Source organism: Cavia porcellus, unplaced genomic scaffold, assembly GCF_034190915.1.
Source record: "Cavia porcellus strain 051 isolate PalLab524CR breed Dunkin Hartley unplaced genomic scaffold, mCavPor4.1 scaffold_1, whole genome shotgun sequence".
Taxonomy (NCBI): domain Eukaryota; kingdom Metazoa; phylum Chordata; class Mammalia; order Rodentia; family Caviidae; genus Cavia; species Cavia porcellus.
In genome coordinates this window covers 228947017-228959099 of record NW_026947484.1, presented here as the reverse complement: position 1 = coordinate 228959099, position 12083 = coordinate 228947017, and the positions used below count along the sequence as shown (strand labels likewise).

Sequence of the window (12083 nt, the reverse complement as noted above, 5' to 3'; positions counted from 1 at the left end):
TTCTAATTAGTTAAAATAGATCTGCAACTTACTTTCTCCTTTTTTTAAATTAAGTTTATTGATACAGTTCAGACATACATAATGATCACAATCATCATAGGGAATTTGTGCCTGAACGTGATATATCAATTCCTCTTTTTTCCCCATTGCCCTCCCCCTCCCTTCAGTCTGTTTTCCCCTTATTTACAAAACTTTATTTCCATTTTATTCTTTTTTGCTCTTTTTTTCTTTTCCTTTTCTTTTACCCTCCCTCTCTATAGTTCCTCTTTGCTTCGGAAGATCTATAATTTTGCTGCTTAAGTAATATTTCTTTTTCTGCTAACGAAAGTGAAGATATGTTAGATTCTTGGTAGAGTTTTGAACTTTGTTTTGTTGTTGTTTAATGGGTTTATTAAAGAGAGTTTATAAAGGAGGGCTACAACGTTTGATTTAGCATTTAGAAAAAACTCTGTTTCTTTTTTTTGTACTGGAAATTGAACTCACGGCCTTTTGCTTGCAGGTGGGAGCAGAAAAAGTTATGTTTCTTTATGCTTTATAACAAAGGTAGTGTAAAAGGATAGAGTTACAAGTATTTTTCTGTCAGAATTCTCTGATAGCACAATATAGTCATTTCTGTGATGCTAGATTAAATTTTCAAAAAGCCTCTTCTATACTGCTCTTTAAAAAATGATGAATAATAGCAGGAGATGACTTTTTTTTTTTTTTTTTTTTTTGTCTTTTTCCTTTTTATCGGTACCGGGGATCGAACTCACGACTGCCTGCTTGCAAGGCAGGCGCTTATGCCACTGAGCTAAATCCCCAGCCCCAGGAGATGACATTTTAAAAGCTATTTTTTTTTTCCCTATTCATTCTGTAGTATTAGAGCCAGTATTTTTACCATTGCACACTACAGATTTCACTTTATCCACATTAATAAGTTCTGTCACCTCTCTGAATTCAACATCATTCATTACAAAAGTCCACACATCATCACAGAATCTGTACATATTTAGAAAGCTCCAGAATCTGACTCTGTTCCATACCCTCTGCGCCAATCCTGAATTTGTAGGCTTATCAAATTGAAGTAGAACTTGCAGGGCAAGTTGAAGGGTCATATGTTGAAACTTATGTGAGCTCATCTAGGCTCTCCTCAAGACTATTTCCCAAGGTAGTATTCCTGTGTAACTGATGGGCCACAACTCTGGAAGAAGAAAGTATCTTTTTTTAGGCTTACATTAGTATCTGCTCCCTGTGGGAGGCACTTCCTGCAATGGAACATGGCAACACTGCGGCCAGGGCCCTGCAAGGAGCTTTGCCTAGCTGACTTCTTCCTCAGTCGCCTTGGAAACCGCAGAGTGGGACCCAAGGCTTTAAACTTTGGGTTACATGAAATTAATAGCATGACTTTGTGTTGGCTATCTTATATGTAACAAACTAATATTTTTTAAAATAAATTCTGAACTTTTCTCCCAACAACTCAATTCAGTAAGCTAAATAAGATTAAAGTTGGTATGAACACAGCATATGACAGAGGAACTGAAAGCTTTGTATGGAATAGATGTGTGCATACCTTTGTTTATTGCAGCATTAATTACAACAGGTTAGATATGAATCACGTAGTGTCCACTGACAGATGAATGGATTGAAAAAGACCATCATGTATACACATTGAAATATTACTCTGCCATAAAAAGAATGAAATTGTATCACTTGCAGCAACGTAGAACTGGATCACACCATGTTAAGAAAACTAGGACAGGCACAGAAGGATATACCATTTTTGCTTACTTTTTTGAGGAGGTTAAAAAAGTTAATCACATATAAGTGAAAGAGAGAACAGAGGTTGCTCTAGAGGATAGGTAGGGGAATAGGGAGAGAGAGAGTGGAAGGGTGAATAATGGGTATCAAACGTCATTTAAGCACATGTGAGTTTCTAACGTTATATGCACAATAGAGTATAATTCATAATAATTAGTCATACATTTCATAACAGTTGGAAGAGTTTGAAGGATTCTAGCACATAGAAATAATGTTTGAGTAAATAGAAATTTTGATTACTCTACCATAACTAACATAAATAAATACATATATACTGGTTACCTTCTAAAAAAGGAACAATAAAAATCCCATGATGTTACAAAGTAGTTTGGCTTGTTTTTTGGTTTTGGTATGGGGGACCAAGTTGAGACTTTGCCCTTGCCAAGCAGGCCCCAAAGCAATAATTTTCATGAGCTGTTTCTTAGGTAGGAAACTCTTAACATACTACAATGTTTATTTTAATTTCTCTCTTAAAATGTTGATTTCTAGTTGTGATAACAGTGTAATTCTGAGAGCTACATTTGTAAAGCAAGGATACCTGCAGTTATGTTCCAACCACTAGAAGGAGATACCATTTATTGTTAGAAATACTTGAAATGCTAAATATTTTTGTGTTAGTACTGGCTTCAGAATGTGGAGACACATATCATTTCAATGTACAAAGGGAATTTAGAGATACTGAAAGACACCTGTGTTTCTGCCCAGAGAATCTGGGTGCCAGAGTGTGTGAGGGGAATCTCATGGAGACATTAAGAGGGCAAAGTTGATTTTTTTCTTTAATAAGTCTTGAGCCCAGCTTCCACACACTCCTCACGCACAGAACAGCTGCAGAGAAGTATAATAGATATTTGGAGAAGTCAGGTATAATATAATCCAGAAAAGTAATTCCTGGCTCAAGATGAAGACAGATCAAAACAGTGTAACACTCTGTGAAATCTTGGATTTACAGAAAATGAAAAAACTACAGCCTGAGCTGCATTGATCATTTCATTTTGTTTAAATAAGTAATTTTGCGGAGACTTACAATTTTTTTAAATTTTGTAATAATCTTAGGTTTACAGAAAAAGTGCACAGTTTTGATATAGGGTCTCACTATGTAGCCCTGCCTGGCCTTAAACTCATGGTTCCTGCCTCAGCCTCTCGAGTGCTAAAATTCCAGGCATGCACCACCTTGGCTGGCCCTGCAAGATAATTTTAGATCTCAGTTGTATTCTCAGCTATCTTTCATGCATTGTTAACATTTAATATAACTGCAGTCAGTTTGTCAAAGCTAAGATGATTTGCTTAATAATACTAACTAGTCTGTAAACTTTATTTGCATCTCATCAGTTTTCCACTGTCCTTTTTCTGTAGCAAGGTCCAGTCTAGGATACCATGTTGCTTTCTTGCCATTACAGTTGACTATTTTCTGATCTGTAAAGTTTGTGCTCTTCTCTTGTTTTTCATCTTCCTCACATTTTTGAAGACTGCCAGTCAGATATTCTATACATTGTTCCCAGTGGGCTGGCCTTTTCTCATGACAACACTGGGGTTATGGATTTCGGGAAAAAATACCCCCAAAATTAAAGACCCATTACTATCACACCATGGCAGAGTATATATGACATCAACATGACTCATAAGTGATGAGGTAATAACTTGATGTAATCACTTGGAAATCATGGTGTCTACCAGGTATCTCCAATGTAAAACTTGGGAAAAATTATTTTTTCATTTGTAAACTCTGCTTTACGAATATGTCACTAAGTCTAGCACATAATCAGTGGGAAGGGATTTAAACTTCATTTCCTAATCTCAGAAGTACTTCAGAATTTGGATTCATTCATTTATTCTTTCTTTCTTTCTTTTAAAGAGGATAAAACCAAGGAAAATAAAACAGAATAAGACTAATCAAAATAAATTAGTGTGTTACAGGACTTCAAAACCTTATGAAGTCAGCAGTATGAGCATAATGCCTTTTATTGTCTTTAAAATAGCTGCAGATACCTTCAGACATAGTAAAAATCGAACATAACAGTAGAAACAATGAAAACAAAACAGAATACAATAACAGATTTCAAAATAAGCTAATAGTAAATCTAAAATGGCTACCATAATGTCTTGCTATGTTTTAAGCAGCTGCTCGTGCCATCAGATTTAACATAAAACAAACAAAAGAGAATAAAACCCAACCCAAGAAAACAATGAAAATGATACTTTCATTGGCAAGGATCAGCTCCTGATGAGGCCTGCTTCTCTTGCCCTTTGGATTCTTTTGAAAGAACGATTTGTCCACTCTACATATTTGTTCAATTCTTTATTTATATCGCCATGAGCTTTTAGATATTTTTAAAATTATACACAGGTTATAATTTAACACATAGCTTAGCAGCAACATGTCTTAGCAGCTTTTCTTAGAATGTATTTACCATAATGTAAAATTCTGGGTTTTTAGGTGTATTATTGGATGGCTTTTTGTTTCTCTACGGTTACTGTTGCTGCTGTTGTTCAGATAAGGTCTCATCATATAGTCCAGGCAGGTCTCAAACTCACAGTGATCCTGCCTCTGCCTCCCACGTGCTGGGATTTCAGATGGGCGCCTCCATACCTGGCAGTTTTTACATATTTATGGAGTTGTGCAGATGCCAGTATAATCTAGTACTCCCCCGTTTCTCAACCTGAAGCAACCACTAATCTACTTTATTACTACTGTTTTGTTGCCTAAGTTATTTTATTTTGGCCACTGGGATTTTTTTTCCAAGCCAGCTTCTGTGACGATTTGACATAGGTCTTTCTTATTTCCAAAGGATTGCTTACTTTCTGACAAAAGATGTTCCAGCCTTATCTTGTATTTTCCCTGCCCCATCCCTTGAATTACTTATTTATCTCAGGAGCTCTGATTTCTTCTTACAGGAGAACATAATTAGAAATCATTCTCTGATGCTCAGAATTTTATAATACAATATTAAAGATGTTTGTGACCAAATTCAGATTTATAAATGATAAGCATGCTAGGGAAAAGACATTCAAAACAGTTCCAGCCATGAAGTGACCCAGATGTAGATGTTAGAGTTGCCAAAGGCCTTAGAGCAGTTATAATAATCATCCTTTACTTGGTAAAAGAAGAATCAAGTGGGACTGGGATATAAAACTTATTGACAGCATTTGCTCCTGAGTTTGATCCCTAGTAACCAGAACATAACAGCCCAAAGGAGGGAACCAAATAGAGATTTTTCAGTTTATAAAATGTTTGAAATTTAGATCCACTAGATGGTCTCCATAGCACAATGGGGCTGCAAAAGTAGACATTCAACTTGGAAGCTGGAAAGGGTTCAGAGACCCGGGAACACTATCAAAGGGTCTTACATTCCTGCCATTGTAGACCTATGACAAGCGAGTATGTGTTAAAAAATTCTTTGAGGGGCTGGGGATTTAGCTTGCAAGCAGGCAGTCGTGAGTTCGATCCCCGGTACCAATAAAAAGGAAAAAGACAAAAAAAAAAAAATTCTTTGAAGGAATATTAGAAAATGTCTTAAATGCAGTAAAGACATACATGTAAACATTGAGGAAGCTTGTCAAATGCTAAACACAGTCAACACAAAGAATAGTATTCATGAAAACACGGTAGTGAAACTACTAAAAGCAAAAAAATTTTAGGTGGTCCAGAGAAAAATGACACATTTGTCAAGTGACTTCCAACTTGCCATCAGAAACCTGAAGAAGTTAAAGCACAGTGACATAACTTGTCAAAACTGCCTGAAAGAATTATCATCAATTTTTTTTTTTATTTAAAGAAAAGGAAACGAAAAAAAAAAATACATGGAAATTAAAAAAAAAAGGGTAGAAATAATTCTAAATTACAGACAAACAAAAGGTAAGAAATTGCCAGTTGATAAGTTACAAATTGTCATCTTCGAAATGGCTGTTCAGGTTATAGAATTAAAGTATATAGAATGACATTCAAAAAAAAATGACCCTACAAACCATTCTGCTCTATGGCCGAACAAAAGCTCTGTAATATGATTATCAGTCCCACCTATTTGTTTTACATCTCTAAGAGGATAAGGTTAACCATATCAAAACAGAACAGAACATTTAAAAAAAAATAAAAAAACAATTTAAAGAAATACAGATTTCAAAGCAAGTCCACTGGAGATCTACCTTATCTATCTAGCTTCTTACAAATAGTTGTCCCTAACTTCACCCACTTTCTATACTTACTGCATATTATAGAACTAATCAAATCATTACAGGATGATGGAGTCTTTTTAGGTCCTCAAGTTCCAAATTAGGGAAGACAATACCAACTACCATCGCATCTCTCATTCTCTTTGTGATAGCCGTCCCCAAGATAGAACCTTTGAAATGCTATGAAACACTGATGTTCTCAAAAAATGGCAGACTAAGAATATTCATCATGAATAAACCTACTGTGAAAGAAATGCTTCAGAAAATTCTTTAGGCTAAATAGAAATGATTCCAGTGTAAAATGTGAACTTTTATTAATTTTTTTGGTACTGGGGATCCAACTCACGACTGTGCACTTGCAAGGCAGGCTCTTATGCTGCTGAGCTAAATCCCTAGCCCTTTTTTTTTCTTGGTACTAGGGATCGAACTCATGATCTTGCACTTGCCAGGCAGGTGCATTTGCCACTGAGCTAAATCTCTGGCCTGAACTTTTATTTTTTTAACTTTATTTTATTAGTATATATTTGTCATACATACGGATCATATTCATCATAGAAAATTGTACCTGTACATAATGTGTCTTGAGTTTTCTTTTTGTTCCCTGTACCCTTCCCTGTCTTAGCACTTTTTGCCCTCTCCATTTACAAAAGCTTTGTTTCCATTTTTACCCTTGTAGTCTCTCGATTTTTCCCCCTTCCTTCTCTTTCTCCTCCCACCATCCTTGTTCCCCTTCACATTTGAAGATGTTGTTTCCTATTTCCCAGTTTCTGTCCTCCATTATGTTACTTGTTTATCCTTTGGGTTTCTCACACAAGAGAAATAATGTGATATTTAAACTTGTATGTCTGATTTATTTCACTTAAAATTATGGTATTGAGGTCATCCATTTTCCTTCAAATAAGCTTATCCTGTGGCAGAAAGGGTGAACTTTAGAAATAACTGAAATGATTGTTTTCTTAGCAAATATATTAGCCTATTTTTTGCTAAGTCTTGAAAAATATCTAAGCTTTTAGCTGGGTGTGGTAACACATGCCTGTAATCCCAGCATTCAGGAGGCAGGAGTACTGTTTTAAGTTCGAGACCATCCTGGGCTACAAAGTGAGCTCAAGGCCAACCTGAACTGGATAGTGAGACCCTGTCTAAAAAAAAAGAAAGAAAGAAAATGTATAGGATTTTGAATACAAAAATTAAGACGCTATGTGTAGGAATTTTAAGACCCATTGATGTGTTATAGAAGTATTGTATAATCAGTAAGGATTAAAGGGCATATACAGTCATAAGGGTTCTACATTTTATTTGAAGTGGTAAAACACTACATCTAAGTTGACCAAGAACACCAGGATTAAGGACCACTCTTAATACCTCGGGCGATCATAGAAAACCAATAAAGTGGTGATTAGATGTATCAAAATACAATACTAAGTTGGACTCAGAAAACAGATAAAATAATAGACTAACGTCTAGTCATATCAGTAGTTATATTAAAAATAAATTGTCCCAAATGGCAGATTAGATTAAAATAAAAAGATCAAACTGTATGCTATAGTGTAAATACCCTGTGATATAGATAATTTTAAAAGGATGGAAAAAGTTATGCCAGGTAAACCCTAATCCAGAAAAGGCTAACTGGATTGTATTCCCATTTAACCCGAAGTTATCTTGAGAAAAAGTTACATTTCCAAAGGGAAAGAAATTTTGCCTAATAAAACAGGAATCTGTGTAGTTAAAGTACAAATTGTAAATTTGTACGTGCCTAACACCAAAGGTTCAAAATACGTGAAACAAAATCTGATAGTTGAGTGGAAACATAAATCAGCAGCTATCATTAAGATATTTTAATAGTATTCTGTGAGCCTCACTTCTAGAGGATGGAGAATGTAAATCTCATCTGAACTTGGGCAGGGACAAGGGGAGGCACATCCTCAGTGCAGTGAGAGTTTTCAGTTAAGAAAGAAGGAACTGTGTGTGTATAGGTTAAGATCCTTCTTACATGATGTGGAAGAATGGATGGAAGGTCAGCGTGTCCAAAAGAAATTTGAAGAAAGCATTAAGAGATCAGGTGAAGAATGAGGTTTTAGGCAGGGGATTTAGCTCAGAGGTTTAAGTACTTGCCAAGAATGAGGTTTGGCACATAATAGATGGAATTAGGGGCACAAGACAGGATTGATTATTTATTACATAAAATTAACAGCATCTGTACATGTTGACTTTGTATCTACAAACTTTAAAACATATGTAAGTTAGTTCTTACAGTATTTCTTTGGATTCTTTTTTCCTGAAATAATGTTTTCTGAAAATCTACTTACTTTCCACTTGGTTTCATAATAGATGGAATTAGGGACATGAGACAGAATCTGTAAGGTTCAAAGGACCTTACAGATTAGCAGATGACAAAAATTGGTATGTGAATGAAACATTGTTAGTTTTTCCTTGTCTGTTTTGTTTTCTTAGAACAGTGATGGCAAACCTTTTAGAGACCAAGTGCCCAAACAGCAACCTAAAATCCACTTACTTATGACAAAGTGCCAACATTGCAGTTAAACCTGAATACTGAGATTATAATTTAGAAAAACTCATGCAGTAACATGTTTGTCTTAAAAGAAAAACATAATAACAGAGCTTTCAGTGATACAAACATCTTTTTATTGAAAGGTAAAAGTTTGCATTTAGTGTGCTTTTGCACAATTATTGTGATCTTTGCTGAGAACTGAACCCAGGGCCTCAGGCTCACTAAGTATAGTATGTTCCCTATCATTGAACTACATCCTCAGCCTTGCATGTTTTGTTTTATTTTTTCTCATTAGTATATGTTTGTGGTACATCATGAATATGCCTGTTGTGCAGTTGTATATATATGACACATCTTATTTCTTCTTAATCCACATGTGTTGTGTTGTGCTTTGTGTTTTGTTTTGAGAAAGGATCTCGTTGTATTTCTGGATGGCCTTGAACTCACCATGTAGCCTGGACTGGCCTTAAATTCACTGCAATCCTCCTGCCTCAGCTTCCCACGTGCTAGGATTGCAGTCGTGATTCCCCACATCCAGCTTAGCCACGTTTTTAAATTGACCTTTATATTGTATTCAGTGTTCCTGTCCATGAATTTAATAGCCATTTACTAAGACTGCCACCTAGTCTTGAAGCATAGATTTTTTTTCCCTCCCCATAAAGTTCTTACATATTTCTGTTTGGATTTGCTATTGTGATTAATCTCCCTCTCCCGGACCCTCACCCTCACCCTCACCGGGGGAATGAACTCATGACCTCACACTGGCCAGGCAGGTTCTTATACTGCTGAGCTAAATCTCTGGCCCTATATTACATTTTAAATGATTATTTGTTATATAAAGTTAACAGCATCTGTACATGTTCACTGTGTCTACAAACTTTAAAAACTTATTAAGTTCTTACAGTATTTCTTTGGATTTTTTTTCTGAAATAACGTTTTCTGAAAATAAATCTACTTACTTTTCACTTGTGCTTAACACTTCTGCGGCGGTGGCTGCCTCTGCTTTCCTTCCTTCCCCTCCTTCATTTTTTTCTCCTCTTCTTTCTGCAAATGAGGAACTAGATTCTTAGTTGTTTTTGTTTTTATGTTTTAATTGAGTTTAAAGAGCAGTGTGACCATTAGCTACCTTACTGAACTGCTCAGAGATGGGAAAAGCTGTAAAGTTACACGGAGAGGTCAGCATTGGCCTTCCTACTTCATCTGCTGCTTATGCAACGTAAAGTCATAGTTTCTCATATATACAATAAGGACAGGAACACCTCTATAGAATGATATGTTGAAAGAAGTGTCATAGTATAGCAAAAGGGGTAGACAATTTCTTCTTCTTTTTTTTTTGAGATAGACTCTGGCTAGCCTTGAACCCATTTATGTAACCCAGACTCACCTTGAACTCTCAGGCAGTCCTGCCTCAGCCTCCTGAGTGCTGAGATTACAGGCATGCAACCCCACACGGGGTAGGTGAGATTAATTTGTACCAAATTGATGTACCTGATAAAGCATGGGAAAGAAGAAAATGTTCAAAAGAGACTATAAACTTAAAAGGAATGTTGCACTATTTTCATGAGGCTAATCAGCTGGGGATATTAATCATGTATATACAGTTGAATTTTTTATATAACTGAATTTTAGAAATTCCTGTTTTCCTCTGAATATTCTTTTGTGGTACCCCTTTCATAAAAAATTAAGTGTTTAGGCTTACATGTGTGTCATCTGAATATATTTTTTACAACTTACTACACTCAAATATTGATATGAGAGATATTTCCACTAGATCCTTTTTTAAAGCTTCATAGGGAGGAATCATTTGGATATGCTATTGCTTGTATATGATAAGTTGCTTTGAACTTTCAGTACTGAAACATTGAAAATCTTATCAACAGGGGCTGGGGATTTAGCTCAGCGGCATAAGCGCCTGCTTTGCAAGCAGGCAGTCATGAGTTTGATTCCTGGTGCTGATAAAAACGAAAAAGACAAAAAAAAAAAAAAAAAAAAAGGAAAAGAAAATCTTCTCAACAGGCTTCATTTTTTTTTTAATTTCAAAATGAAAAAATAAAAACAATACAGAATTTCAAAACAGTAATGGAAGATTAACATTGATTAATGCATTGAGTATGCAAAGTAATTGTTCAGAGTACAAGATTTAGGCAAGAGAAAAATGATCAAACAATGAAAGCACAAACCCTTCTTTTTGATGAACTGACATTAGTAGAATTATCTAATATATATATTTTTCCCTTCTTACTTTTCTCCTTTCTCTATGCCGGTCATTCTTTTCCTTTTGAGCAGTTTCTTTCCCTTCCACTTTCACCATATCTATTATACATTTTTGGTAAAAATAAGGAATGCGTCATGAATTTACATGGCATGCTTGTGCAAGGGCCATGCTAATATTCTCTGTATTGTTCCAATTTTAGTATATGTGCTGCCAATGTGAGCAACAGGCTTTATTTTAATATATGACATTGCTGAGTCATAGAACATAGGGCTTCTTGCTTGCCTGGCTGCCCGCCTGCCTGCTTACCCTCCCTCCCTGCTTGTCTCCCTCCCTCCCTTCCTCTCTTCCCTACTCCTTTCTTCATGAGTATTGTGGTATTTTCCCTAGGGTCTTTGCCCTGAGCTACATACCCAGCCTTTTTTATTTTGGGACAGTCTTTCCAAGTTCCCTAGATGGGCTCAAACTTTCAGTCCCTCTATGTCAGCCTCCTCGAGTGCTAGGAGTAGAAGCATGTGCCAGGCAGTTTTAACTTTTAATAGGTAATGCCAAATTATACCAGCTTATTGGCACTTCTGTGTGTGAGTCTGGATGTTCCTCATCTTCACAATAGTGGATATTCTGTTGTGTACCTATTGATTAGTAACTTTTGAGTATATTTGGATTTTCCTCAACAATGTGCTACAGTGTAACGTTAGAATATGGGTTGGAAAGGAGGCTTTAAGTAGACCCATGTATGCAGTACATAGAACTGTTGTACATGGGAAAGACATGGAAAGAATGCCAGTTGTACTTTGCTACCCCTCTTCTGTGTGTACTCATTAGAAGGCATCAAACATGGTCTATTTCTGCATCACTTGAACAATATTCTGAATAGCCTCCCTGTCTGTCATCAGGTCATTAGAGCTAATCTGTCAAGTTCTTTACCCCTTTTACTGTATAAGTAGCTACAGGAAGTCTAGGGTCTCTGTGATGCTTCATCCTTCTGTGGAGGCATTGTGGCAATTCCTGTCTCTAATTAGTAGTTTGCCCCCTCCACTTCTCCTTGTCCATCTTTAATTTTCTAGGATTTAGAGTAGTTACTAGCTTTTGAAAAAATGGTCATTTATTTGCCCTTTATCTAGAATATAAGGTAGACGAGGGGAGAGATTTTGTCATCTTCACAGCTGTATTCCAGCCAGTTCCGCAACATGTTTTCAGAAAATGTTTATGGAAAGGCTGTTTAATAACTGGCGTTGGAAGACAGAAGATGTTGTGTCTTCTATCAAATGAATCACAAAATTAAATTTCATGACCTCTTAGGAAGCCTTAGAAACAATACATGTTCTTAAACTGAGGAATTTATTTTTAATAAATTTCTTATCTACTAATTGAAAGTTAGCATAATCAACATTTTGT

The 12083-nt window shown here is 35.9% G+C and overlaps 1 protein-coding gene, 1 non-coding gene and 1 pseudogene across 14 annotated transcripts in view; 1 reads left to right on the top strand and 2 right to left on the bottom strand.

Annotated features, from left to right (window-relative positions):
• Nucleotides 1-12083, top strand: part of Birc6 (baculoviral IAP repeat containing 6) — a 242185-nt gene that overhangs the window by 189829 nt on the left and 40273 nt on the right. The window lies entirely within an intron of this gene.
• Nucleotides 846-5153, bottom strand: LOC106028295 (transcription initiation factor IIA subunit 2-like; annotated as a pseudogene).
• Nucleotides 10805-10911, bottom strand: LOC111757758 (U6 spliceosomal RNA). Its single transcript, XR_002792050.1, has one exon. It is a non-coding gene; the product is annotated as a U6 spliceosomal RNA (small nuclear RNA).